Below are 27,558 nucleotides of genomic sequence, written 5' to 3'. Positions count from 1 at the left end.
AGACATATGTGAGGGGTGATGAGCAGAGTACAGAGGACATTCCTACAGATAACCGCCCAGGTGAGTAGTGACCACTAAGTAAAGCAGAGAAGACTCACAGATTCTACTCCTTCACTGGATACTACAATTTTATGTCTTTTGTCAGGTTTTTCAGCGTTACATTAACCGATTTAGCTAAAACTCAAATTAAATTAAACAAAGAATACATACAGAGTAAAGTAAGTAACAGCCACCCAAAGCCGTCAACAAATGAGTGAGCTCCACATCGACCAATCCCCATGTCACTCAGCCGATGCCCATACAATAGAAAGAGAGGTGATGGAAGCAAGACACATCTTACCCTGATGATGTCTTCAATGTAGCTGAGCTCTCTGTTACATAGCTAGTGTTTTCTAGTCTCTGGGCCCCTTCTAGCCCCAACTAAAGTAAAGAAAAAAGAGACATGCACCCAAATAAAGAAGATTCTTCATAGGCTGTGAGGTAATAGCTATGATTGCCTGGAATGATGGGCAATTACTCTCCGCCAACTATGACTTGGAAACATAGTAAGCAACAATGGCAGGAGCATTGTGACTATGCTGCATTTGGTGGAATTAACACATTCCTGCATTGCGCATGTGATAAATTTAATGGTGCAATGCTTTTTTTAAAAAAGTTTTGTGGCTTGCAAAAGGTGCAGTTAATGTCCGGGAGTGTGTGTGTATTTCAGACATTCTTATATGGCTAAAAGGGCACTTCTCGGCTTATGGCAACAGAATGGTCTGCTTTTGCTCTGTTTGATCCGAGACGTTCCAATTCGTTGGAAAGCCACCCTGCACATTCAATGTGTCTGTCTGTAAAGCTGTCAATGATTACATCACGCATGAGAGCTTCACAGCAGGGAACATGTGTTATTCCCTCCCATATTTATATCCTGAAAACAAGTCATCACACACTAATACATACTCATACACGCCTATCTTGGGTAGTTAAATGCAGTCTATCTGTAATAGAAAAATAAACATTTGCCAAATCAATCACAGTGAAGTGGGTAGAGGTAGCGGGAACCCGAGCCAACAAGGTGTGTGGATTGGGCAAAATGGGGGTGTTAAAAACTGTGGCAGCACATAGGTCATGTACCATCCGGTACTGGGTGGGTTTTGCCCTTCTCACTTCTTTTTCACTGGGTACCAAGGAGTGTTACAAGGGGATACAATCTCCTTGATAACCCCCCTTTTTTTCAAAAAGACTCAGTGTCACAGACGTTCCCATGACAGGTGGCAGGAGATCGGTGAGACTGGCAACACGTGGTTTGATCTGACAGGTTTTCCTCGTGGATCAATAGTTGTCTGTTTCTGATAATGGCCCAGGTTTTGCTTATGTGGTCATTTAACCTTTCTTATTTATTGTTGCTTCTCCCACAATGCTGTGCGGTTCATAGCTTCAGTTTCAGTTGTGGATTGCTGGTGTGTGTGGATCTTGGCGGAGTTCCAGGTGCTTCCATAGCCCCTTTGAAGTTAAGTCTTTCCTTTTCATTTTTGTATTTTGTTCTGTGTGTTGCATTTCCCTATTGTTTGTATTAGGCCTGAAGTAGACTCTTTTTTGTCCTTCCTTTTGGAGGAACAGGTAGTCGCGTACCTGCTATTAGTACCAGGGTCCTATAGGGCTTGATAGGATTCTAGGTATTCCTGCATATGAACTCGCCTACCTTTGGGGTCTGTTCATAGTGGTAGTCAGTCAGGATTTTGGTTAGGATTTTCACTAGGAGGTGTCCATCTTCCTTCCCTAGTTCTCAGGCCTGATTTCCTGTTTCCCCCTTCCCTCCTATGCCCGGTGTGGTGTTTCCCTCCCACACTGAAGTGTGACATTATAAAACTGTAATTTTTTGTTTGTTTGTGTGCAGCCATGGATCCTATTGCTGCACTGGCAGGTCAGCTGCAAGGGCTGTCTTTGTAGGTAGCTGACCTCCGCACGACCGTCTCGCAGATGCAGAGATCACAGGCTGTTGGTCCTTGTGTTAGTGGTGGATACCAGGCCTATCTGGAGCCTAAATTTTCCCTCCTGGACAGATTTTTGGGGGGACGTGATAATTTCATTTTGTTTAGGAAGGCGTGCAAACTGTATTTTAGGCTACGTCCACACTCATCTGGGGATGAGAAACAGCGAGTTGGTGTGGTTATTTCCTTGCCTAAGGGGCTTTTTCTCTGCTGAACGGATCGCAGTCTCATCAGTCAGTAGATGAATTTTTCGAAGCTTTGGGTCTTATCTCTGATGATCTGGAACAGACCTCTCTAGCCGAAACCAAGCTTTGCGGCCTTCGTCAGGGTGATCGTTCCACTGAGATTTTTTGCTCTGAGTTTAGGAGGTGGGCTATGGATATGGAGTGGAACGATCTTGCCCTCCGTAGCCAGTTTTGTCAAGGGTTATCAGAGAGGCTGAAGGACGCTTTGGCCTTTCATGAAACCCCAGTGTCTCTGGAGGCTGCTATGTCTCTTGCTATACGCATTGATAGATGCCTGAGAGAGAGATCTAAGGGCCCCCAACTCTCAGGACGTACTATCACATATTGTATCATCCTCCTCTGACACTTTGGGTGAAGCTACTCCTGGATTTTTGTCTGGGGGCGAACCCATGCAATTAGGGGGAGCAACTCCTGGATCCGCTTTTAAGCATACTGGTAATAGGAAGGGAGTTGTTTTTTCTGCAGACAGAAGAGACATTTTTTATGTCCATCCATTCAACGGCAAAAATAAAAAAGAGGGGTATTTAATTCTCATCTGACTCTTGGAGAGGTGAGAGGAGAGTCAGAAAATGTGCATTTGTCTTTGACTGGTAGTACCCGATTTCTCCTGACTGCTGAGGTGGCACTAGAGTCAAAAACTGTGGGGATAGAAGTGTTTATCAACAGCGGGGCTGGGGTGAACCTGATTGATGCTCAGTTCGTCCGTATGCACTTGTCACCGAGTGCATTAGAAAAAAACATTTCCGTTTTTGCTATTGATTCCACACCTCTAAAGCAGCCAATGATGCCGTGCGCTCCTGCAATGCCAGTCTGGTATCTCACGGACCATGTTTCACAGACGTCTGCATGAGGCTTAACTCAGAAGTGTTTATCTCAATTAGGCCTCATGCACACGACCGTTGTGTGCATCCGTGGCCGTTGTGCCGTTTTCCGTTTTTTTTCACGGACCCATTGACTTTCAATGGGTCCGTGGAAAAATCGGAAAATGCACCGTTTGGCAGCCGCATCCGTGAGCCGTGTTTCCTGGCCGTGAAAAAAATATGACCTGTCCTATTTTTTTCACGGCCAACGGTTCACGGGCCCATTCAAGTCAATGGGTCCGTGAAAGAACACGGATGCACACAAGATTGGCATCCGTGTCCGTGATCCGTGGCCGTAGGTTTTAGTTTCATACAGACGGATCCGAAGATCCGTCTGCATAAAAGCTTTTTCTGATCTAAGTTTTCACTTCGTGAAAACTCATTTCCGACAGTATATTCTAACACAGAAGCGTTCCCATGGTGATGGGGACGCTTCTAGTTAGAATACACTGCAAACTTTGTACAAGACTGCCCCCTGCTGCCTGGCAGCACCCGATCTCTTACAGGGGGATATGATAGTACAATTAACCCCATCATATCCCCCTGTAAGAGATCAGGGCTGCCAGGCAGCAGGGGGCAGACCCCCCCCCCCTCCCCAGTTTGAATATCATTGTGCGGCCCCCCCCCTCCCCTGTTGTTAACTCGTTGGTGGCCAGTGTGCGCACCCCCCTCCCTCCCTCTATTGTTTTAATACATTGGGGCCAGTGTGCGCGCCCCCCCCAACCCCCCCTCCCTCCCTCTATTGTTTTAATACATTGGGGCCAGTGTGCGCGCCCCCCCCCCAACCCCCCCTCCCTCCCTCTATTGTTTTAATACATTGGGGCCAGTGTGCGCACCCCCCCAACCCCCCCCCCCTCCCTCCCTCTATTGTATTCATCATCGGTGGCAGCGGAGTAGAAGATTTTCATACTTACCTGCTTCTTGCTGCTGCGATGTCTGCGTCCGGCCGGGAGCTCCTCCTACTGGTAAGTGACAGGTCTGTGCGGCGCATTGCTGTCACTTACCAGTAGGAGGAGCTCCCGGCCGGACGCAGACATCGCAGCAGCAAGAAGCAGGTAAGTATGAAAATCTTCTACTCCGCTGCCACCGATGATGATTACAATAGAGGGAGGGGGGGGGGGGGGGGGTTGGGGGGGTGCGCACACTGGCCCCAATGTATTAAAACAATAGAGAGAGGGAGGGAGGGGGGGTTGGGGGGGCGCGCGCACACTGGCCCCAATGTATTAAAACAATAGAGGGAGGGAGGGGGGGGGGGGTTGTGGGGGCGCGCGCACACTGGCCCCAATGTATTAAAATAATAGAGGGGGGGTTGGGGGCGCGCGCACACTGGCCCCAATGTATTAAAACAATAGAGGGAGGGAGGGGGGTGCGCACACTGGCCACCAACGAGTTAACAACAGGGGAGGGGGGGCCCACTGGCCACCAATGAGTTAAAAACAGGGGGGGGGTCTGCCCCCTGCTGCCTGGCAGCACCTGCCAGGCAGCAGGGGGCAGTCATGTACACAGTTTTTTTGTATATTCTAACCTGAAGCGTCTCCATCACCATGGGAACGCCTCTGTGTTAGAATATACTGTCGGAAATGAGTTTCACGATGTAGCTCATATCCGACAGTATATTCTAACATAGAGGCGTTCCCATGGTGATGGGGACGCTACAAGTTAAAATATACCATCGGATTGGAGAAAACTCCAATCCGATGGTATAACAGAACTCCAGACTTTACATTGAAAGTCAATGGGGACGGATCCGTTTGAAATGGCACCATATTGTGTCAACATCAAACGGATCCGTCCCCATTGACTTGCATTGTAATTCAGGACGGATCCGTTTGGCTCCGCACGGCCAGGCGGACACCAAAATGACTTTTTTTTCATGTCCGTGGATCCTCTAAAAATCCAGGAAGACCCACGGACGGAAAAACGGTCACGGATCACGGACCCACGGACCCCGTTTTTGCGGGCCGTGAAAAAAAACTGTCGTGTGCATGAGGCCTTAGTGAGTGATATCAGATTAAGAGTGGGTGACATTCATCAAAAATGTATCTCGTGTTTTGTGTTGGAGAGGCTCCCTCCACATCAGGAATATGATTATCCTAACAACCTTATTCTCTGAGCTAAATTGCCAAAATCTAGGTTGTATAACCTTTCTGAACCTGAAAGACTGGCCATGAGAGAGAGAGTATATTACCGAGAGTTTGGCTAAAGGACACATAAGACCTTCCAAGTAGGGATGAGCGAACCTGAACTGTATAGACATTTTCGTAAAAGTCCGGGTTCGGTGTTCGGCGCTTTCTTGGCGCTTTTTGAAAGGCTGCAAAGCAGCCAATCAACAAGCGTCGTACTACTTGCCCCAAGAGGCCATCACAGCCATGCCTACTATTGGCATGGCTGTGATTGGGCAGTGCACCATGTGACCCAGCCTCTATTTAAGCTGGAGTCACGTAGCGCCGCACGTCACTCTGCTCTGATCAGTGTAGGGAGAGGATGCAGCTGCTGCTGTTAGGGCGAGATTAGGCAGTGATTTAGTCTTCAAAAACAATTACTGAAGTGATCGATTTACAGCTGTGAATCATTCAACCTCTGCTATTCAATTGCTCACTGTTTTAAGGCTGCCCAGAGCGTTTTTCTGTCACTTTTTTCTGGGGTGATCGATGGCCATTTTGTGTCTTGTGGTGCGCCAGCACAAGCTGCCACCAAGTACATTTAACCATCAATAGTGTGTTGTTGTTTTTTTGCTATATCCTACATCAGGGGCTTGGTTGTGCTTGCTATTTTATTGAGGGGTGAGATATAATTGCCAAAATAGCAGTACCCTAAATTTAGTGGTGTTTCAGCTGTGGCTAGCCAATTGTAATACTGTCTGCTGTCTGGCAAAGGATATATTTTTTTCTGGGTTGAAATACAATTCCCAACTTAGCAATTCCCTAAATCAGTGGTTTCTGTTGTATCAGACCAAGTTTAAATCTATCCATAAAAGGGTATATTAGATTGAAGGTGCGGATAGGGTCATCCTCAATAACTTCACACGCTACCGTGCATTTCCAAGTCTAATTCTGTTGGTAAACGTATGCCTGTCATCCAGGGCCTAAATACTAGGCCTACAATTTATATTCAGCTAAATCTGTGGTTACTGCTGTGCCTGTATTAGTGTAATACGGTACCTAAATAGATATCCAGATAGTGTTAGGTGCCTGTAAAAAAAAGGCCAAATAATTTTTTTCTTATTGTGGTGAACGGTAACAATGACGAAAACATCTAGTAAGGGACGCGGACATGGTCGTGGTGGTGTTAGTGGACCCTCTGGTGCTGGGAGAGGACGTGGCCGTTCTGCCACAGCCACACGTCCTAGTGTACCAACTACCTCAGGTCCCAGTAGACGCCAGAATTTACAGCGATATTTGGTGGGGCCCAATGCCGTTCTAAGGATGGTAAGGCCGCAGCAGGTACAGGCATTAGTCAATTGGGTGGCTGACAGTGGATCCAGCGCGTTCACATTATCTCCCACCTAGTCTTCTGCAGAAAGTGCACAGATGGCGCCTGAAAACCAAGCCCATCAGTCTGTCACATCACCCCCATGCATATCAGGGAAACTGTCTCAGCCTCAAGTTATGCAGCAGTCTCTTATGCTGTTTGAAGACTCTGCTGGCAGGGTTTCCCAAGGGCATCCACCTAGCCCTTCCCCAGCGGTGGTAGACATAGAATGCACTGACGCACAACCACTTATGTTTCCTGATGATAAGGACATGGGAATACCACCTCAGCGCGTCTCTGATGATGAAACACAGGTGCCAACTGCTGTGTCTTTCTGCAGTGTGCAGACTGAACAGGAGGTCAGGGAGGAAGACTGGGTGGAAGACGATGCAGGGGACAATGAGGTCCTAGACCCTACATGGAATGAAGGTCGTGCCACTGACTTTCAGAGTTCGGAGGAAGAGGCAGTGGTGAGACCGAGCCAACAGCGTAGCAAATGAGGGAGCAGTGGGCAAAAGCAGAACACCCGCCGCCAAGAGAGTCCGCCTGCTACTGGCCACCGCCATCTGGGACCGAGCACCCCAAAGGCAGCTTCAAGGAGTTCCCTGGTGTGGCAGTTCTCCAAACAATGTGCTGACGACAATACCCGAGTGGTTTGCACGCTGTGCCATCAGAGCCTGAAGCGAGGCATTAACGTTCTGAACCTTAGCACAACCTGCATGACCAGGCACCTGCATGCAAATCATGAACTGCAGTGGAGTAAACAGCTTAAAAACAAGGAAGTCACTCAGGCTCCCCCTGCTACCTTTTCTGCTGCTGCCGCCTCGGCCTCTTCTGCTGCTGCCGCCTCGGCCTCTTCCTCCGCCTCTGGAGGAACGTTGGCACCTGCCGCCCTGCAAACAGAGGATGTACCACCAACACCACCACCTCCGTCACCAAGCATCTCAACCATGTCACATGGCAGCGTTCAGCTCTCCATCTCAAAAACATTTGAGAGAAAGCGTAAATTCCCACCTAGCCACCCTCGATCCCTGGCCCTGAATGCCAGCATTTCTAAACTACTGGCCTATGAAATGCTGTCATTCAGGTTGGTGGACTTAAACGGCTTCAAACAGCTCATGTCGCTTGCTGTCCCACAGTATGTTGTTCCCAGCCGCCACTACTTCTCCAAGAGAGCCGTGCCTTCCCTGCACAACCAAGTATCCGATAAAATCAAGTGTGCACTGCGCAACGCCATCTGTGGCAAGGTCCAACTAACCACAGATACGTGGACCAGTAAGCACGGCCAGGGACGCTATATCTCCCTAACTGCACACTGGGTAAATGTAGTGACGGCTGGGCCCCAGGCGGAGAGCTGTTTAGCGCACGTCCTTCCGCCGCCAAGGATCGCAGGGCAACATTCTTTGCCTCCTGTTGCCTCCTCCTCCTACTCGGCTTCCTCCTCCTCTTCTTCCACCTGCTCATCCAGTCAGCCACACACCTTCACCACCAACTTCAGCACAGCCCAGGGTAAACGTCAGCAGGCCATTCTGAAACTCATATGTTTGGGGGACAGGCCCCACACCGCGCAGGAGTTGTGGCGGGGTATTGAACAACAGACCGACGAGTGGTTGGTGCCGGTGAGCCTCAAGCCCGGCCTGGTGGTGTGCGATAATGGGCGTAATCTCGTCGCAGCTCTGGGACTAGCCGGTTTGACGCACATCCCTTGCCTGGCGCATGTGCTGAATTTGGTGGTGCAGAAGTTCATTCACAACTACCCTGACATGTCAGAGCTGCTGCATAAAGTGCGGGCCGTCTGTGCGCGCTTCCGGCGTTCACATCCTGTCGCTGCTCACCTGTCTGCGCTACAGCGTAACTTCGGCCTCCCCGCTCACCGCCTCATATGCGACGTGCCCACCAGGTGGAACCCCACCTTGCACATGCTGGACAGACTGTGCGAGCAGCATCAGGCCATAGTGGAGTTTCAGCTGCAGCACGCACGGGTCAGTCGCACTGCGAACAGCACCACTTCACCACTAATGACTGGGCCTCCATGCGAGACCTGTGTGCCCTGTTGCGTTGTTTTGAGTACTCCACCAACATGGCCAATGGCGATGACGCCGTTATCAGCGTTACAATACCACTTCTATGTCTCCTTGAGAAAACACTTAGGGCGATGATGGAAAAGTAGGTGGCCCAGGAGGAGGAGGAAGAGGGGTCATTTTTAGCACTTTCAGGCCTGTCTCTTAGAAGTGACTCAGAGGGAGTTTTTTTGCAACAGCAGAGGCCAGGTACAAATGTGGCCAGACATGGCCCACTACTGGAGGACGAGGAGGAGGATGAGGATGAAGCATGGTCACAGCGGGGTGGCACCCAACGCAGCTCGGGCCCATCACTGGTGCGTGGCTGGGGGGAAACGCAGGACGATGACGATACGCCTCCCACAGAGAGGACAGCTTGTCCTTACCTCTGGGCAGCCTGGTACACATGAGCGACTACATGCTGCAGTGCCTGCGCAACAACAGCAGAGTTGCCCACATTTTAACGTGTGTGGACTACTGGGTTGCCACCCTGCTAGATTCCCGGTACAAAGACAATGTGCCCACCTTACTTCCTGCACTGGAGCATGATAGGAAGATGCGCGAGTACAAGCGCACGTTGGTAGACGCGCTACTGAGAGCATTCCCAAATGTCACAGGGGAACAAGTGGAAGCCCAAGGCGAAGGCTGAGGAGGAGCAAGAGGTCTCCAACGCAGCTGTGTCACTGCCAGCTCCTCTGAGGGCAGGGTTAGCATGGCAGAGATGTGGAAAAGTTTTGTCAACACGCCACAGCTAACTGCACCACCACCTGATACGGAACGTGTTAGCAGGAGGCAACATTTCACTAACATGGTTGAGCAGTACGTGTGCACACCCCTCCACGTACTGACTGATGGTTCGGCCCCATTCAACTTCTGGGTCTCCAAATTGTCCACGTGGCCAGAGCTAGCCTTTTATGCCTTGGAGGTGCTGGCCTGCCCGGCGGCCAGCGTTTTGTCTGAACGTGTATTCAGCATGGCAGGGGGCGTCATTACAGACAAACGCAGCCGCCTGTCTACAGACAATGTGGACAAGCTGACGTTCATAAAAATGAACCAGGCATGGATCCCACAGGACCTGTCCATCCCTTGTCCAGATTAGACATTAACTACCTCCCCTTAACCATATATTATTGGACTCCAGGGCACTTCCTCATTCAATCCTATTTTTATTTTCATTTTACCATTATATTGCGGGCAACCCAAAGTTGAATGAACCTCTCCTCTGTCTGGGTGCCGGGGCCTAAAAATATCTGACAGTGGCATGTTCCAGAGTTGGGTGACATGAAGCATGATTCTCTGCTATGACATGAAGCCTGATTTTTTGCTATGGGACCTCTCTCCTCTGTCTGGGTGCCAGGGCCCTAAATATCTGACAGTGGCCTGTTCCAGTGGGGGGTGACATGAAGCCTGATTCTCTGCTATGGGACCTCTCTCCAATTGATATTGGTAAATTTGTATTTATTTTATTTTTATTCATTTCCCTATTCACATTTGTTTGCAGGGGGATTTACCTACATGTTGCTGCCTTTTGCAGCCCTCTAGCCCTTTCCTGGGCTGTTTTACAGCCTTTTTAGTGCCGAAAAGTTCGGGTTCCCATTGACTTCAATGGGGTTCGGGGCGAAGTTCGGATCCCGAACCCGAACATTTCCGGGAAGTTCGGCCGAACTTCTCGAACCCGAACATCCAGGTGTTCGCTCAACTCTACTTCCAAGTCTACAGTGGCAGCAGGTTTCTTTTTTATTAAAAATTTCCGAGTGAACTCAATCGGATTACTGTCCGTAATCCTTACCCTCTTCCTTTGATTCCCTATTTTTTTGGTTAGGATCATGGAAGGGGATGAACGGAAGATGGCTTTTAAAACCCCAGAGGGTCACTTTGAGAACTTAGTCATGCCTTTCGGGTTGATCAATGCTCCTGTGGTTTTCTGTCATTTTTCATCACCTGTGGGGAGGTTTGTAGAATTTATTCTCCAAACGTGGAAACATATCAGGATCATGTTAGACAGGTGTTACAAAAAATTGTACGCAAAATTAGAGAATTGTGTTTTTGCTGTACATGAGGTGCAGTTTTTGGCTACCTGCTGTCATATTCAGGTTTTCAAATGGATCCAGAGAAAGTCCGTGCTGTATTGGACTGGGATCGACCCGAAAATCTGAAGACTCTTATGCGGTTTTTGGGGTTCACCAACTGTTACCGAAAATGTATTCAGAATTATTCCACAATAGTAAAACCCTTAACAGACATGACTAAGAAAGGGACAGATGTCTCAGTGTCATTAAGGAATGCTGCTCTTCTGCCCCTATATTGGTGCAGCCGCTTGTATCACAACCTTTTCATTGTGGAAGTGGACGCGTCTGAAGTGGGGGTAGGAGCATTTTTATCGCAGGGCCTGTCACCTGGTAAATGGCGTCCATCTTCTGCAGAGAGAAATTATGATGTGGGTCACAGAGAGTTACTGGCCATTAAGTTGGCTTTTAAAGAATGGCATCATTGGTTGGAAGGGGCGATTCATACGATCACGGTGTTCACAGATCACAAAAACCGTCGGCTAAAAATTCTAAATAACTTGATGAATATGGGCAACAAGTATAAACGTGAGGCTGACCGGAAACGTATGAATGGTCCGGACCTAAGAGTGGGTGATTGTGTGGCTGTCCACAAGAAACATTAAGTTGAAGGTACCTTCTTGGAAGTTTGGTCCAAGGTTAATTGGTCCATATAAGATCACTGCCATTATTAATCCTGTAGCTTTTCGTCTTGAACTTCCTCAGGCCCTGAAAATTTATAATGTGTTTCATAAATCTTTGTTGAAGAGATATGTTGAACCTTTGGAGTAGGGATCGACCGATTATCGGAGTTGCTGATATTATTGGCTGATATTCATGATTTTCAAAGTTATCGGCATCTAACCTTGCCCATAACGCGTCCAGCGCGCTATCGCAGAACATGAGCGTGCTGCTGTCAGCGTGCTCATGTTCCCTCAGCAGCACAGAGAAGAAGGAGTCACTCTCTCCCTCCCCCTGTGCCGCGCTGCCAATGAGGAGAGACTGGAGGAGGAGGGGTGGGCACACTGCGCCACCAATGATAATTAACATCTAATACAAATACAGGAGGCGGTGCCAAGCCTATATGACAGGAAACTGCAATCAGCGGCAGTTAACCCCTCAGGTGCCATCATGCCTAGTGCCTACTGTACAAGCCTGTGGGGGCAGTGCTATGATCTGGGGTTGCTGCAGTTGGTCAGGTCTAGGTTCAGCTACAGTATGTGCTCCAGGAATGAGGTCAGCTGACTACCTGAACATACTGAATGACCAGGTTATTCCATCAATGGGTTTGTTCTTCCCTGATGGCACGGGCATATTCCAAGATGACAATGCCAGGATTCATCGGGCTCAAATTGTGAAAGAGTGGTTCAGGGAGCATGAGACATCATTTTCACACATGGATTGGCCACCACAGAGTCCAGACTTTAACCCCATTGAGAATCTTTGAGATGTGCTGGAGAAGGCTTTGTGCAGCAGTCAGACTCTACCATCATCAATGCAAGATCTTGGTGAAAAATGAATGCAACACTGGATGGAAATAAATCTTGTGACATTGCAGAAGCTTATCGAAACAATGCCACAGCGAATGCGTGCCTTAATAAAAGCAAAAATATTTTGGGGGTGGCGACTTTTTTGGGGGACAGGCAGTGTATTATTTAAGAAAAAATACCAAATTTAGCCAAAATGTAGAAAAATTCCCAATTTTCAAAATTTCAATCTCTGCTTTTAAAACAGAAAGTGATACCTCATAAAATATTTATTACTTAACTTTTCTCATATGTCTACTTTATGTTTGCATCATTTTGTAAATGTCATTTATTTTTGGGGGGCGTTAGAAGGCTTAGAATTTTAGAAGCAATTCAAAAAAAATTTAAGAACAATTCTCAAACCCAATTTTTTAGGACCAGTTCAGGTCTGAAGTCACTTTGTAGGGCTTACATATTAGAAACCCACCATAAATGACCCCATTGTAGAAACTACACCCCTCAAGTTACTCAAAACTGATTTTACAAACTTTGTTAACCCTTTAGGCGTTCCACAAGAATTAAAGGAAAATGGATATAAAATGTCTAAATTTCACTTTTTGGGGCAGATTTTCCATTTTAATAATTTTTTTTCTTTAAAACATCGAGGGTTAACAGCCAAACTAAACTCAACATTTATTACCCTGATGTTTACATAAACACCCCACATGTGGTCGAAAAATGAAGTAAGGGCGCACGGCAGGGTGCAGAAGAAAAGGAGCGCCGCATGGTTTTTGGAAGGCAGATTTTGCTGGACTGTTTTTTTAGACACCATGTTCCATTTGAAGCCCCTCTAATGCACCCCTACAGTAGAAACTCCCAAAAGTGACCCCATTTTGTAAACTTGGGGATAAGGTGACAGTTTTATTGGTACTATTTAGGGCTGCACGATATATCGAAAAAAATAATCGAATCACAATAATGCGATATGGCGATTTGGCCGACCCGAAAATACTGCGATTTATATATGAGAGTCCCCGTGCACATAACTGGCTTTGTGTGTAAAGTATTTTACTACTGTCTGAAACAAGCTCTCTCCTATTGATAAAATGGCCAGCCTCTGTACTCACTTTCACTATGAATGCACTGCAGCGAGCGGGCCGGTGTTCTGCCACTTTTCTGTACCCAGACAAAAGTCTATACCCGGAAGCGATGTAGCTGCAGCGGAAGTCACGTGGACGCGTTGGAATCAGCTGGAGGAGGGGGTGTACGCGCTGCGCAAGCGCATTCAGCTAAAGTATATTATTATATTATTATGTTAACAAAACAGCATCTAATATACCTTTCAGAGGTTAAAAAAATCGCATCTACAGCCTGCCAGCGAATGATCGCCGCTGGCAGGCTGTAGATCAGCTAGTTTACCTCCTGTTCCTGTGAACGCGTGCTCCTGTGTGCGCGCGTTCACAGGAAATCTCGCGTCTCGCGAGATGACGCGCCAGCGCGTCCAGGAGGAATGAATCGACCGCGTCCGGAACACAATCCTGCTTTAGGCCGTCCGGAGGCGGTTAAGTGGGAGGAGCGTGACTAAGTGACGTCAGTCACGCTCCGGCCAGCCCGCTCGCTACCGTGCATTCATAGTGAAAGTGAGTACAGAGGCTGGCCATTTTATCAATAGGAGAGAGATTGTTTCAGACAGTAGTAAAATACTTTACACACAAAGCCAGTTATGTGCGCAGTTTAGGACACATGAGCGGACACATAGGGCCATGAGGGGGACCAGCATAAGATGCTATATGTGTGTCTTATGCTGGCCCCCCTCATGGCCCTATGTGTCATAGCACACATCCCCTATAACAGTGCCATCCACAGATCCACCCCATAACAGCGTCATCCACAGGTCCCCCATAGCAGTGTCCTCCACAGGTCCCCCATAGCAGTGTCCTCCACAGATCCCCTATAACAGTGTCCTCCACAGATCCCCCATATAACAGCGTCATCCACAGATCCCCCACATAACAGCGTCATCCACAGGTCCCCCATAGCAGTGTCCTCCACAGGTCCCCCATAGCAGTGTCCTCCACAGATCCCCCATAACAGTGTCCTCCACAGATCCCCCATAACAGTGTCCTCCACAGATCCCCCATAACGGTGTCCTCCACAGATCCCCCATAACGGTGTCCTCCACAGATCCCCCATAACGGTGTCCTCCACAGATCCCCCATAACGGTGTCCTCCACAGATCCCCCATAACGGTGTCCTCCACAGATCCCCCATAACAGCGTCCTCCACAGATCCCCCACATAACAGCGTCCTCCACAGATCCCCCACATAACAGCGTCCTCCACAGATCCCCCACATAACAGCGTCCTCCACAGATCCCCCACATAACAGCGTCCTCCACAGATCCCCCACATAACAGCGTCCTCCACAGATCCCCCACATAACAGCGTCCTCCACAGATCCCCCACATAACAGCGTCATCCACAGATCCCCCACATAACAGCGTCATCCACAGATCCCCCACATAACAGCGTCATCCACAGATCCCCCACATAACAGCGTCATCCACAGATCCCCCACATAACAGCGTCATCCACAGATCCCCCACATAACAGCGTCATCCACAGATCCCCCACATAACAGTGTCATCCACAGATCCCCCACATAACAGCGTCATCCACAGATCCCCCACATAACAGCGTCATCCACAGATCCCCCACATAACAGCGTCATCCACAGATCCCCCACATAACAGCGTCATCCACAGATCCCCCCACATAACAGCGTCATCCACAGATCCCCCCACATAACAGCGTCATCCACAGATCCCCCCACATAACAGCGTCATCCACAGATCCCCCCACATAACAGCGTCATCCACAGATCCCCCACATAACAGCGTCATCCACAGATCCCCCACATGACAGCGTAATCCACAGATCCCCCACATGACAGCGTAATCCACAGATCCCCCACATGACAGCGTAATCCACAGATCCCCCACATAACAGCATCATCCACAGATCCCCCACATAACAGCATCATCCACAGATCCCCCATAGTTAGATCATGTGCTATTTTTATAGAGCAGGTTGTTAAGGACGCGGTGATCTCAAATATGTCTACTTTCATGTTAGGTGGCAAAAAATGGCTTTTTGGCACTGTTATTTATTTTTTATTTTTACAGTGTTCATCTGATGGGTTTGGACATGTGATGTTTTCATAGAGTCGGTTGTTACGGACAGGGCGATACCTAATATGTATACTTATTTTTTTTTATTTCACTTTACCACAATAATAGCATTTTTGAAACAAAAAAATTGATGTTTTAATGTCTCCAGAGTCTGTGAGCTATAGTTTTTTATTTTTTGGGCAATTGTCTTAGGTAGGGGCTAATATTTTGTGGGATGAGGTGACAGCTTTATTGTTACCGTTTTGGGAGGCATACACCTTTTTGATCGCACTGTTTGTGATGTAAGGTGACAAAAATTGCTTTTTTTGACAGTGTGGTGGGTATCGGATGGGCTGGATCATGTGATATATTTATAGAGCCGGTCGTTAGAGATGCGGCGACACCTAATATGTGTGCTTTTTCCTTTTTTTTCTGCAGTTTTTTCTTTTAGTAATTCACTAACAGGTTGCCTAGGAGATCGGGCCTGGGGCTGGATCTCCTCAGCCTCCATAGAAGGCAGGTCCCGATGCCGTGCAAGGCATCGGGCTGCCTTCTCACCCATCGGGTCCCTGCCACAGCAGAGCAGGGACCCGATGGGCTCACTCACCGCAAGCACCTTCTATGTCCCGGTCAGCACTGACCGCTGCATAGAAGGGGTTAATCTGCCTGCATCAGTTTTTACACCGATGACGGCAGATACAGCAAGGGCCTGGTAATGGTACCTAAAAATGCATCAAGTCACTTGCCGCTATGATGTACTTTTATGTCATGTGTCGGGAAGGGGTTAACACACACTTTTTTTAACTCAATAAAAAATAAAATTTTCTGGAGCTTCATACACACACTTAGTACCTCGCACACATTGCCTTGTTATCTCTTAATATTATAATTATTATTTATTATTAAAGCGCCATTCATTCCATAACGCTGTACATATGAGAAGAGGTATACATACATAATACAGACAATTGCACTAATCATAAACCAGACGAGTTACAAACTGGTACAGAAGGAGAGAGGGCTCTGCCCGTGAGGGCTTTCAATCTACATGGTATGGGAGAAGGACACAGTAGGTGCGGGTGAAGTTGGTCATGGCGGTATAGAGGCAGCAGGGTCACTGATTGTAGGCTTGTCTGATGAGGTGGGTTTTCAGGTTTATTTTAAAGGATTCCACTGTAGGTGAGAGTCTGATATGTTGGGGTAGCGAGTTCCAGAGTATGGTGGATGCACTGGAGAAATCTTGGAGTCGATTGTGGGAAGAGGCGATAACAGGAGAGGAGAGAAGGAGGATGAATTCTTTTTAGCCCTGGGTCAGATATATGATGATCCGGATCGTATTGCTCTGGCTGAGTCTAGACTACGTCTTTTATGTCAGGGTAAACAATCCGCAGAGATATACTGTTCAGAATTTCGGAGATGGGCAGCTGATACTGGTTGGAATGATGCTGCACTCCGAAGTCAATTTTGCCATGGCCTTTCAGAGGGATTGAAAGATGCATTTGCCTTTCATGAGAGACCTACCTCCTTGGACTCTGCCATGTCTCGGGCCGTTCGTATTGACAGGCGTCTTAGAGAGAAAGGAGAGATCACTCCTTCCTGTCATACTCAATCCCAGGACAGTGCGGCGGTCTCATTCAGTGCACAGGGGTCTCAGTCGCTGTCAATCCCTTCTGAGCAGGTGCCCATGCAGCTGGGTTTGATTGCCTCTAACAATAGAAGATTCAGCCCTCATGGGAAGGTTTGTTTCTGTTGTGGGGGTATAAATCATTTGGCAAATGTTTGTCCCTCTAGGAGATTCAGGCAGTTTTTTGAGAGTAATAAAGAAACAAAAAGAAAAAAATCCTTTAAAAATGTTCCATCTGTTACCATTGGCAGGGTTGATGCGGAAATTGAAGGTTTTCCGTTTGCTTGTAATTCCCGTTTTGTCCTACCTGCCAGGGTGGTGCTAGAGAGCAAGAACATTTTTTTGTGAGATTTTTGTAGATAGTGGAGCAGCTGTCAATCTCATTGATAATCAATTTGCTATAACTCATGGTTTCCAGGTATGCACTTTGGGAAAGGATATTCCTGTTTTTGCTATTGATTCCGCTCCACTTTCTCAGAAATCATTAAAGGGCATAGTTCACAATATCCGTTTTATTGTGAGTGATGCTCATGTTGAGGATGTGTCATGTTTCATCCTTAGCGGGTTGCCTACTCCTCTAGTGTTGGGGCTACCCTGGCTCACTAAACATAACCCCACCATTGATTGGCAAGCGAGGCAAATAAATGGTTGGAGTGACTTTTGCAGAGAGAATTGCCTCACGACATCTGTTTCTGAGGTTTCTACTAAGACTGTACCATCTTTTCTCTCTGAATTTTCGGATGTCTTCTCTGAGAGTGGTGTTCAGGACTTGCCCCCGCACAGGGAGTACGATTGCCCTATTAATCTCACCCCAGGCGCCAAGCTGCCTAAATCTCGTTTATACAATCTCTCCCAACCTGAAAGGGTCGCTATGCGTGCTTATATCTCTGAGAGTCTTAGAAAGGGACACATACGACCCTCGAAGTCACCTGTTGCCGCTGTTTTTTTCTTTGTTAAGAAAAAAGATGGTTCTTTAAGACTATGTCTGGATTTCGGGGAGCTGAACAGTATCACAATTCGTGACCCTTATCCGCTTCCTTTGATCCCGGACCTGTTTAACCAGATTGTTGGGGCTAAAGTTTTTTCCAAGTTGGATCTAAGAGGGGCATACAACCTGGTCAGGGTCAGAGAAGGAGACGCATGGAAGACGGCCTTCAATACCCCTGAGGGCCATTTTGAGAATTTGGTTATGCCTTTTGGTTTGATGAATGCTCCAGCCGTCTTTCAGCATTTTGTGAACAGCATTTTTTATCATTTATTGGGGAAATTTGTATTAGTGTATCTGGATGACATTTAGATTTTTTCTCCTGATTTCAAAACTCATAGGGAACACTTACGTCAGGTCTTGCTCATCCTGCGGGAGAATAAATTGTACGCTAAACTGGAGAATTGTGTGTTTGAGGTTCCAGAAATTCAATTTCTGGGGTTTCTTCTCTCCTCTTCTGGTTTCCGCATGGACCCCGAGAAGGTCCGCGCTGTGCTTGAGTGGGAGCTTCCTGAGAATCAGAAGGCGCTGATGCGTTTTTTGGGCTTTGCCAATTATTACAGGAAGTTTATTTTGAATTATTCCTCTGTTGTTAAACCACTCACTGATATGACTAGAAATGGGGTAGATTTTTCCTCCTGGTCGGTAGGGGCGCGTAAGGCCTTTTCTAATATCAAGGAGAGTTTTGCTTCCGCTCCCATCTTGGTACAACCTGATATTTCTCTACCCTTCATAGTTGAGGTTGATGCTTCTGAGGTGGGTGTGGGTGCGGTCTTGTCTCAGGGTCCTTCTCCTGCCAAATGGCGACCGTGTGCCTTTTTCTCGAAGAAACTCTCCTCCACAGAGAGAAATTACGATGTGGGAGATAGGGAGTTGTTGGCCATCAAATTGGCTTTTGAGGAATGGCGCCATTGGCTAGAGGGAGCCAGACACCCTATTACCGTGTTTACTGACCATAAGAATCTGGCCTACTTGGAGTCAGCCAAGCGTCTGAACCCGAGACAGGCCAGATGGTCTTTGTTCTTTTCCAGGTTTAATTTTGTTGTCACGTTCCGCCCTGGGGTTAAGAATGTGAAGGCGGATGCCCTGTGACCCTGTTTTCCGGGAGGTGGGAATTTTGAAGACCCGGGTCCCATTTTGGCTAAAGGTTTGGTGGTCTCTGCTCTTTATCCTGAATTGGAGGCAGAGGTTCAGAGGTAGCCCAGTCAGAGGCTCCTGATCTTTGTCCTCCTGGGAGGTTGTTTGTGCCTCTCGCTTTAAGACACAAGATTTTTAAGGAACACCATGATACTGTCCTTGCTGGGCACCCGGGGGCAAGAGCCACAGTGGATCTCATCGCTCGGAGATTCTGGTGGCCGGCGCTTCGCAAGTCGGTTGAGGGTTTTGTGGCAGCCGGCGAGACCTGCGCTTGTGCCAAAGTCCCTCATTCACGGCCATCAGGTCCTCTCCTTCCCTTACCCATTCCTTCCCATCCTTGGACACATCTGTCCATGGACTTCATTACGGACCTGCCTCGTTCCTCGGGGAAGACTGTGATTCTGGTGGTGGTGGACCGTTTTAGCAAAATGGTGCATTTTATCCCTTTTCCTGGCTTGCCCAATGCTAAGACGCTGGCGCAGGCATTTATTGATCACATTGTCAAATGGCATGGTATTCCTTCAGACATAGTCTCTGATATGGGCACGCAGTTTGTTTCCAGATTCTGGAAGGCTTTCTGTTCTCGCTTGGGGGTTCGGTTGTCATTCTCTTCTGCTTTCCACCCGCAGTTGAATGGCCAGACAGAGCGCGTCAATCAGAATCTGGAGACATATCTGCGCTGTTTTGTGGCGGAGAATCAGGAGGATTGGTGTTCTTTTTTGTGTCTTGCTGAGTTTGCATTAAATAACCGTCGTCAGGAGTCCTCTGATAAGTCACAATTTTTTGGTGCATATGGGTTTCATCCGCAGTTTGGGACATTCTCTGGAGAGGGGTCTGCTTCTGGTTTACCTGATGAGGACAGATTCTCCTCGTCTTTGTCATCTATTTGGCAAAAGATTCAAGATAATCTAAAGAGCATGAGTGAGAGATATAAGCGTGTGGCTGATAAGAGACGTGTGCTTGGTCCGGACCTGAATGTTCGTGATCTGGTGTGGTTGTCTACTAAGAATATCAAATTGAAGGTTCCCTCCTGGAAGTTGGGTCCTAAGTTTATTGGGCCTTACAAAATCTTATCCGTCATCAATCCTGTTGCCTACCGTCTTGATCTTCCTCAGACTTGGAAGATCCATAATGTTTTTCATAAGTCCTTATTAAAACCTTATGTCCAACCCATTGTACCCTCGTCTTTGCCTCCTCCTCCGATTGTGGTTGATGGTAATCTTGAATTTCAGGTCTCTAGGATTGTGGATTCTCATGTTGTTCGCGGTTCTCTCCAGTACCTCGTTCATTGGGAGGGTTATGGTCCTGAGGAGAGGATGTGGGTCCCAGTGACGGACATTAAGGCCACTTGTCTCATCAGGGCTTTCCATAGGTCCCATCCTGAGAAGGTGGGCTCTGAGTGTCCGGAGGGGTACTGTCACCACCAGACATCTGAGAAGCTCTGACAGACATCTAGAACCTCCTCCTTGAGGTTCCTTTGTTTTGCTTTCATTTTCTCATCTCGTTAGCCTCTCTCAGCTGTCATGTAGTTGCACCGATTGCATCCCTTTAAATCCTTTTCCCATAGTGCATCACTTTGCGGTTTATACAACTTCCTGGAGTGTGTGCATGCTGTTCCTACTTCTGAGTCTTCTACAAGATAAGTTTTGTTCATTTATTTGTGTTTTTCTGTTTGCTGGATCCCAGGTGACCCTGACTCCCTCCGTATCTAGTGTAGGGAGCCGGTGGTCGTGTCCCCTCACTATTATAGGGTGTTCAGGTGTTATACAGTCGAGGTACGAGGATATGCGATCATCTACCATTGGGATTTTTGCATAGGCTGAGCAGTAAGGGAGAGAGCCAGGTCTGATGCAGGGCTCTCCCTTTTTGTTCCTTAGTTTTGGATCCAGTCAGTCGTATATTCATTTTGTGTTTTCTAGTTTCCTGCACACCTTCCGTGACAGAAAGGGTAGAATCCGAGGTCACTCCAAGGCAGCAGACTTGGTTGACCGGGGAGAGTGTGCAGCCATTGACCGTGATAGATCTGTTGGGGGGGTTGAGCAAGATGGGGGAAAGATTATGAATTCTGTTTTTTCCATGTTACGTTTTAGAAAGCGAAAGGCGAAGAAGGATGATATAGAAGATAGACATTGTGGGATAGTAAGGTGGTGATGTCTAGACCAGAGTGGTGGGGTCGGAAGCCAGATTGTAGGCGGTCAAAGAGGGCGCAGGAGGAGAGGTGAGAGGACAGTTCAGAATGGACATGTTGTTCAAGTAGTGTCACTACCAGAGCTTTGAGACGTTCTCACAGCTCTGTTTCTCCACCCCTGTGATGATGTCACTACTAGAGCTTGGAGGAGTTCCCTCTGCTCTGTTTCTCCGCCCCTATGATGAGGTCTTTACTTTCTGTTTTCCTTCCTCCCAGCTGTCCCTCCTGTGTTTGATTTCGCTGCCTTTAAATCACTCCTCTTCCTTTTGTAGAGGTGCGGATTATACTTTTCATTTGAGCTGTATCTCTCGCTTGAGTATCTTCACCTGTGTGATATCTTTTCACTGGATCTGTGTTCTGCTGAAGCAAGTACTTCGGATATTGTCTGCTGACTTTGGATATGTTTTAACTGCAGCTGCAGCTCCTTCAGTTAAGTGTTCAGACATTGTGTGTTTCTGTTTCTTTGCTGACTGGATCCGAGGCGACCCCGGTTCTGTCCATATACTGATCAGGGCACCGGTGGCCGTGCCCCTTCCACTATTGTAGGGGTTTCAGTGGTCATCAGCCTTAGGTACGCGGGCATGTCTCGATCCACCATCTGGATCTGGACATGTGCATAGCAGCTTAGGGAGAGCTTTTAGGGTCTGACAGGGGTCACCCTTTATCCTCCCTAGTTTGGGTCCGGTCAGTTGCTATTCACTGTGTAGGCTCTTGTTGCTCACTTACAGCCGTGACAAGTAGCTTTGAGGCATACGGAAGAAGTGATAAGGGGCGATAACTGGACAAAGAAGATGGGTCAAGTGAAGGCTTTTTGAGGATGGGTGTAATGGTAGCATGTTTAAAAGCAGAGGGAAGGACTCCAGAGGTTAGTGAGAGGTTGAAGAGATGAGTTAGGGCTGGGATAAACACTGTACTGAGGTTAGGGATGAGGTGGGATGGGATTAGGTCAAGTGCACAGGTGGTCAGATGAGATCTGGAGACTTTTCTTCTGTAATGGTGGCGAAGCGGGTTTTGGGAGAAGAGGACCGAGCAGTTGTGTAGAGGGTCTGTGGGAACTGTGTAGGGAAGTTTTCTCTGAAGTTGACTATCTTTTGTTTGAAGTATTTGGCAAAGTCCTTAGCTGAGAAGACAGGAGAGGGTGGGGGCGCTGGGGGACGGAGAAGGGAGTTAAGTGTTAAAAAGTTGTTTGGGGCTGTGGGACAGGGAAGACAATAGACATGAGAAGTAGGCCTGTTTTGCATCAGCATGTAAGAATTTGAATATGAGGAGGGATTGCTTGTATGTGGTGAAATGATCTTTAGAATGGTATTTCTTCCATCGCCCCTCAGCAGCCCTGGAAGCTTGTCTGAGTTTTTTGGTCCGGTTGGTGTGCCAGGGTTGTCTGTTAATTTTTCGGGTTTTGTTGTGTGTGAGGGGGGCAACATTGTCCAGAGCTGTACTTAATGTGGTGTTATATAGGGTGGTGGCAGCAGCATCTGGGTCTTGGAGGGAACAGATGGTAGAGAGTGGGAGAAGAGAGTCAGAAAGCAAGCAAAAGTCGAGATGTTTAAGGTTCCTGTGGTGGTGTGCTAGTGTGCAGACATTGTACTCGCTATTACATATTCCTATGTCGTGACGTCACTCCACTCACAGCTGCGGCCCCCGCTGTCTCCTTTCATACAAGTACCCAGCTTTCCATATTATGTAGCTGCTTGTTCTCTTCCTCAGCAAACAGAGTTCCTACGTGTTCTGCCACAGTAATTCTTGCATGTACATTACAAACACCTTAAACTCCCTCAAATCATTTTCTCCCAAGAGAAAGGGACTGTCTGATAACCTATTCTCTCTTTCTGGAAAGGGACTTCAGACACTTTAATGACAGCCTAAGAAATGGCTAATTCTAATCATTAGTGATACACCGGCGCTTGCACTACAACTTAACTGACGCAGCGGTACCGCAACGGTATCGCCCCCGTTGAGGATCAAGTGAATGATGTGTAATATGTATATATTAGGTACTGCGCGACATGTACCCCCTTTTGTTCTCCCTGCCTGTTCGGCACTATAGAGGCCCACAGTATATAATACAGTAACTCCCAGATTAATAGAATACATTATCCTAGATGTTCATCTGTGGAGGCTGTTCTTCTGCGTCCTTCTTGCTTTTTCTTTCTCTTTTTTCTGTGTTTTCTTCTTTTAGGTGCCGATAGGGAAAGGTTTGGGGGGTTAAACCCTAATTGTTATTTGTAGTTTTTATTTTATTTTTATATAAAATACAGAGCTTGCCCCGGCCGGTGGCACAGCTCGTGGTTTGAAAAAGCCGCTTGTTCGCGCTTGCACGGAGTGCTGCGTGACGTCACAGTAGTAGCTCCTGGTCCACCGCAGCTACTACTGTGACGTCACGCAGCACTCCGTGCAAGCGCGAACAAGCGGCTTTTTCAAACCACGAGCTGTGCCACCGGCCGGGGCAAGCTCTGTATTTTATATTAAAAAAAATACAAACAACAATTAGGGTTTAACCCCCCAAACCTTTCCCTATCCCGAACGGCACCTAAAAGAAGAAAACACAGAAAAAAGAGAAATAAAAAGCAAGAAGGACGCAGAAGAACAGCCTCCATAGATGAACATCTAGGATAAGGTATTCTATTAATCTGGGAGTTACTGTATTATATACTGTGGGCCTCTATAGTGCCGAACAGGCAGGGAGAACAAAAGGGGGTACATGTCGCGCAGTACCTAATATATACATAATTCTAATCATTGCTTACAGCATTTGCACGTCATCAAACTCTTTCTCTCTTTTCCTTTTACTCTTGAGGCTTTGTTACATCAATACAAATACCATCTACTAATATGACCCTGTAGGTCAATATTAATAGGAACACCATCTATTTGACATGACGGGGACTCTTACCTGTCATCAATCACTGGTGGTAAAACCATCTATTCAACGAGACGGGGACTTCTACATGTCGTCAGTCTTTGATAGGAATACTCTATTTTATCTCTATTTTTTCCCTATTCTGAAGTCCCTTATTTACCCACAGACAGTCAATAGCATCTGTTTTTATCACTATTTTAGTCTATTCAAACTTGAATTCTTCTCCGTGACTGGTAAGTTCTTTAGACTTTGTTTTATATAGAAATGTTATAAAATACCAATAGTACTTTATGGTTATATTATTCATGAATAATAAAATGTCTTGTGTTCTTGGCAGATGACTGTACCAGGAACTCAAAGGAACATGTGATATCTTCTGATTTTAAAGTAGAGGTTTGTGGTATCACACAAGATACATATGAAGAACATGCCAATATCCAAGATATATCCTCATCCATTCACAAGAAAAATGTATCATCTGATCCTTTTAAACAGGTCCAATCTTCTAAATCTGTCACAGACTATAATACAAAATAAAAGTCACATAAAAATCACAAAGTCACAAAGTGGTGAAAGTCAAACAGCTCACTTAAGAGAGAAGCCATTTTTATGTGTAGAATGTGGAAAATGTTATAGTTATGAGTTGGAACTTGTTACACATCAGAGAATTCACACAGGGGAGAAGCCATATTCATGTTCAGAATGTGGGAAATGTTGTTCTCGTAAATCAGACCTTGTTAAACATGAGAGAATTCACACAGGGGAAAAGCCATATTCATGTTCAGAATGTGGGAAATGTTTCGCTAGAAAACCGAATCTTGTTAAACATAAGAGAGTTCACACAGGGGAGAAGCCATATTCATGTTCAGAATGTGGAAAATGCTTTGCTGAAAAACAACATCTGGTTAGACATCAAATAACTCATACAGGGGAGAAGCCATTTTCATGTTCAGAATGTGGGAGATATTATAGATATAAACAGGAACTTGTTAGACATCAAAGAATGCACACAGGAGAGAAGCCATTCTCATGTTCAGAATGTGGGAAATGTTTTGCTTTAAAAAAATATCTTATTACACATCAAAGAAATCACAAAGGGGAGAAGCCATTTTCATGTTCAGAATGTGGAAAATGCTTTGCTGGAAAACAATATCTGGTTAGACATCAAATAACTCATACAGGGGAGAAGACATTTTCATGTTCAGAATGTGGGAGATATTATAGATATGAACGGGAACTTGTTAGACATCAGAGAATGCACACAGGGGAGAAGCCATTCTCATGTTCAGAATGTGGGAAATGTTTTGCTTTAAAAAAATATCTTGTTACACATCAAAAAATTCACACAAGGGAGAAGCCATTTTCATGTTCAGAATGTGAAAAATGCTTTGCTGGAAAGCAAGATCTGGTTAGACATCAAAGAACTCATACAGGGGAGAAGCCATTTTCATGTTCAGAATGTGGGAGATATTATAGATATGAACAGGAACTTGTTAGACATCAAAGAATGCACACAGGGGAGAAGCCATTTCCATGTTTAGAATGTGGGAAATGTTTTGCAATAAAAAAATATCTTGTTACACATCAAAGAAGTCACACAGGGGAGAAGCAACATTCATGTTCAGAATGTGGAAAATGTTTTAGTGATAGAGCAGCTTTCTTTATACATCAGAGAATTCACACAGGGGAGAAGCCATTTTTATGTTCAGAATGTGGGATATGTTTTAGTGATAAATCTGCTCTTGTTACACATCAGAGAATTCACACAGGGGAGAAGCCGTTTTCATGTTCAGAATGTGGAAAATCTTTTCGTGAGAAATCATCTCTTGTTACTCATCGGAGAATTCACACATGGGGAGAAGCCATATTCATGTTCAGAATGTGGGAAATGCTTTAGTGATAAATCAGTTCTTGTTGTACATCAGAGAATTCACACAGGGGAGAAGCCATTTTCATGTTCAGAATGTGGGAAATGTTTTCAGCAAAAATCATCTCTTGTTAAACATCAGAGAATTCACACAGGGGAAAAGCCATTTTCATGTTCAGAATGTGGGAAATGTTTTCAGCAAAAATCATCTCTTGTTACTCATCAGAAAATTCACACAGGGGAGAAACCATATTCATGTTCAGAATGTGGGAAATGTTTTTATCATAAACCACATCTTGTTAAACATAAAAAAACTCACATAGGAGAGAAGCCATCTTCATGTTCAGCCCATTAGTGACTTTCCATACATGTTTTTACAGCAGTCAATAACTGGCTTTAATCTAACAGAATATGCCTTTTTGACATTGCTGCATCAGAATGAAATAGCACTGATAGGCAGTAAAATGGGATCCTTGCTTTCAGCTACCAAATGTATATGGGTGCATAGAGCAATGATCTCCTGTATTGAATGAGTGTCCTGTGATCAACAATAAAATATGGGTAAAGGTTTCCTTTTTTTTTTTCTAAATCTTAAAATTCTTTAATCTCCTTTATCTCCTATTTATGTTTTGAGGAGGTAAGAAGCAGAAGAGAATGCCTCCTAATAGTCTTCTCTATAGGAGAAGTACTGAGAGGCTATAAGACAATAACAAATTGGAATATTGTGTACTGGAAAGAAAATACAGATGGGACTATATAGCAGCATGATAGTATATTTCATTAATTGGAAATCAGTTTTTTTAGATAAACCCTTGTAACAAACCTGAGGAGCAGATGAGGAAATGTCTCTTCTCTGTTCTCATGTCTCATAACTTGTTGTTACCAATAACTACTAAAGTTTTTCTTTTATAATGTATGTCCTTGTGTTTGGGCCTCTCTTTCTTCATTCTTTAGATGCCACCATGGATCCCAGACTTTGTGGAATTTGTTAGGAGATTGTCCTTTTATAGGTTATCATTGTACTAACTCTATAAAGGAGTTGTGTACTTTGGCCTTTTTTTTTTGGGCAAACCCCCTTCCATGGACAGAACTGTGAAGGGAAGTTTTCTTACCGGTTTCCTAGCTCTGGCTCCCTGCTCCTTCTCTCACTGGCCTCGGTTGTGTTGCTGCTCCCCTTGCATCATATGAAGTGGTCAAGCATTTAACCCTCTTCATCTACAGCGACAATAAAAGATATTGATGCAAACTGAGGGTCCTGCACCTCCCGCCTTCAAGACTTCACTGAGCAAGGCTAGGAGAAGTCATTTTCATGTTCAGAATGTGGGAAATGTTTTGCTTTAATTAGATATCTTGTTAGACACCAGAGAAGTCACACAGGGGATAAGCTAAATTGATTCATACATTCTTGAAAAACTATTGTACAATTGTATGTGTTTACCACCTAAATGAAGTACAATATATGATGAAAAACATTGTCAGAATTACTTGGATGTGCAAAACCATTACAGATTTGTTCTTCTCTGCTAAAGTGACAAAAAAGGCTTGGTCACTAAGGGGTTAGAATGTGGGAATGTTTTACAGATAAATCATACCTCATTCATCAGA

The 27,558-nt window shown here is 46.1% G+C and overlaps 1 pseudogene; it reads left to right on the top strand.

The window, feature by feature from the left end:
- On the top strand, positions 1-27,320 carry LOC122939851 (annotated as a pseudogene).
- The last annotated feature ends 238 nt before the right edge of the window (positions 27,321-27,558 follow it).

Source organism: Bufo gargarizans, chromosome 6, assembly GCF_014858855.1.
Source record: "Bufo gargarizans isolate SCDJY-AF-19 chromosome 6, ASM1485885v1, whole genome shotgun sequence".
In the NCBI taxonomy this organism is placed as follows: Eukaryota; Metazoa; Chordata; class Amphibia; order Anura; family Bufonidae; genus Bufo; species Bufo gargarizans.
The sequence above is the reverse complement of the archived record's forward strand: the minus strand, read 5'-3'. Positions and strand labels throughout refer to the sequence as shown.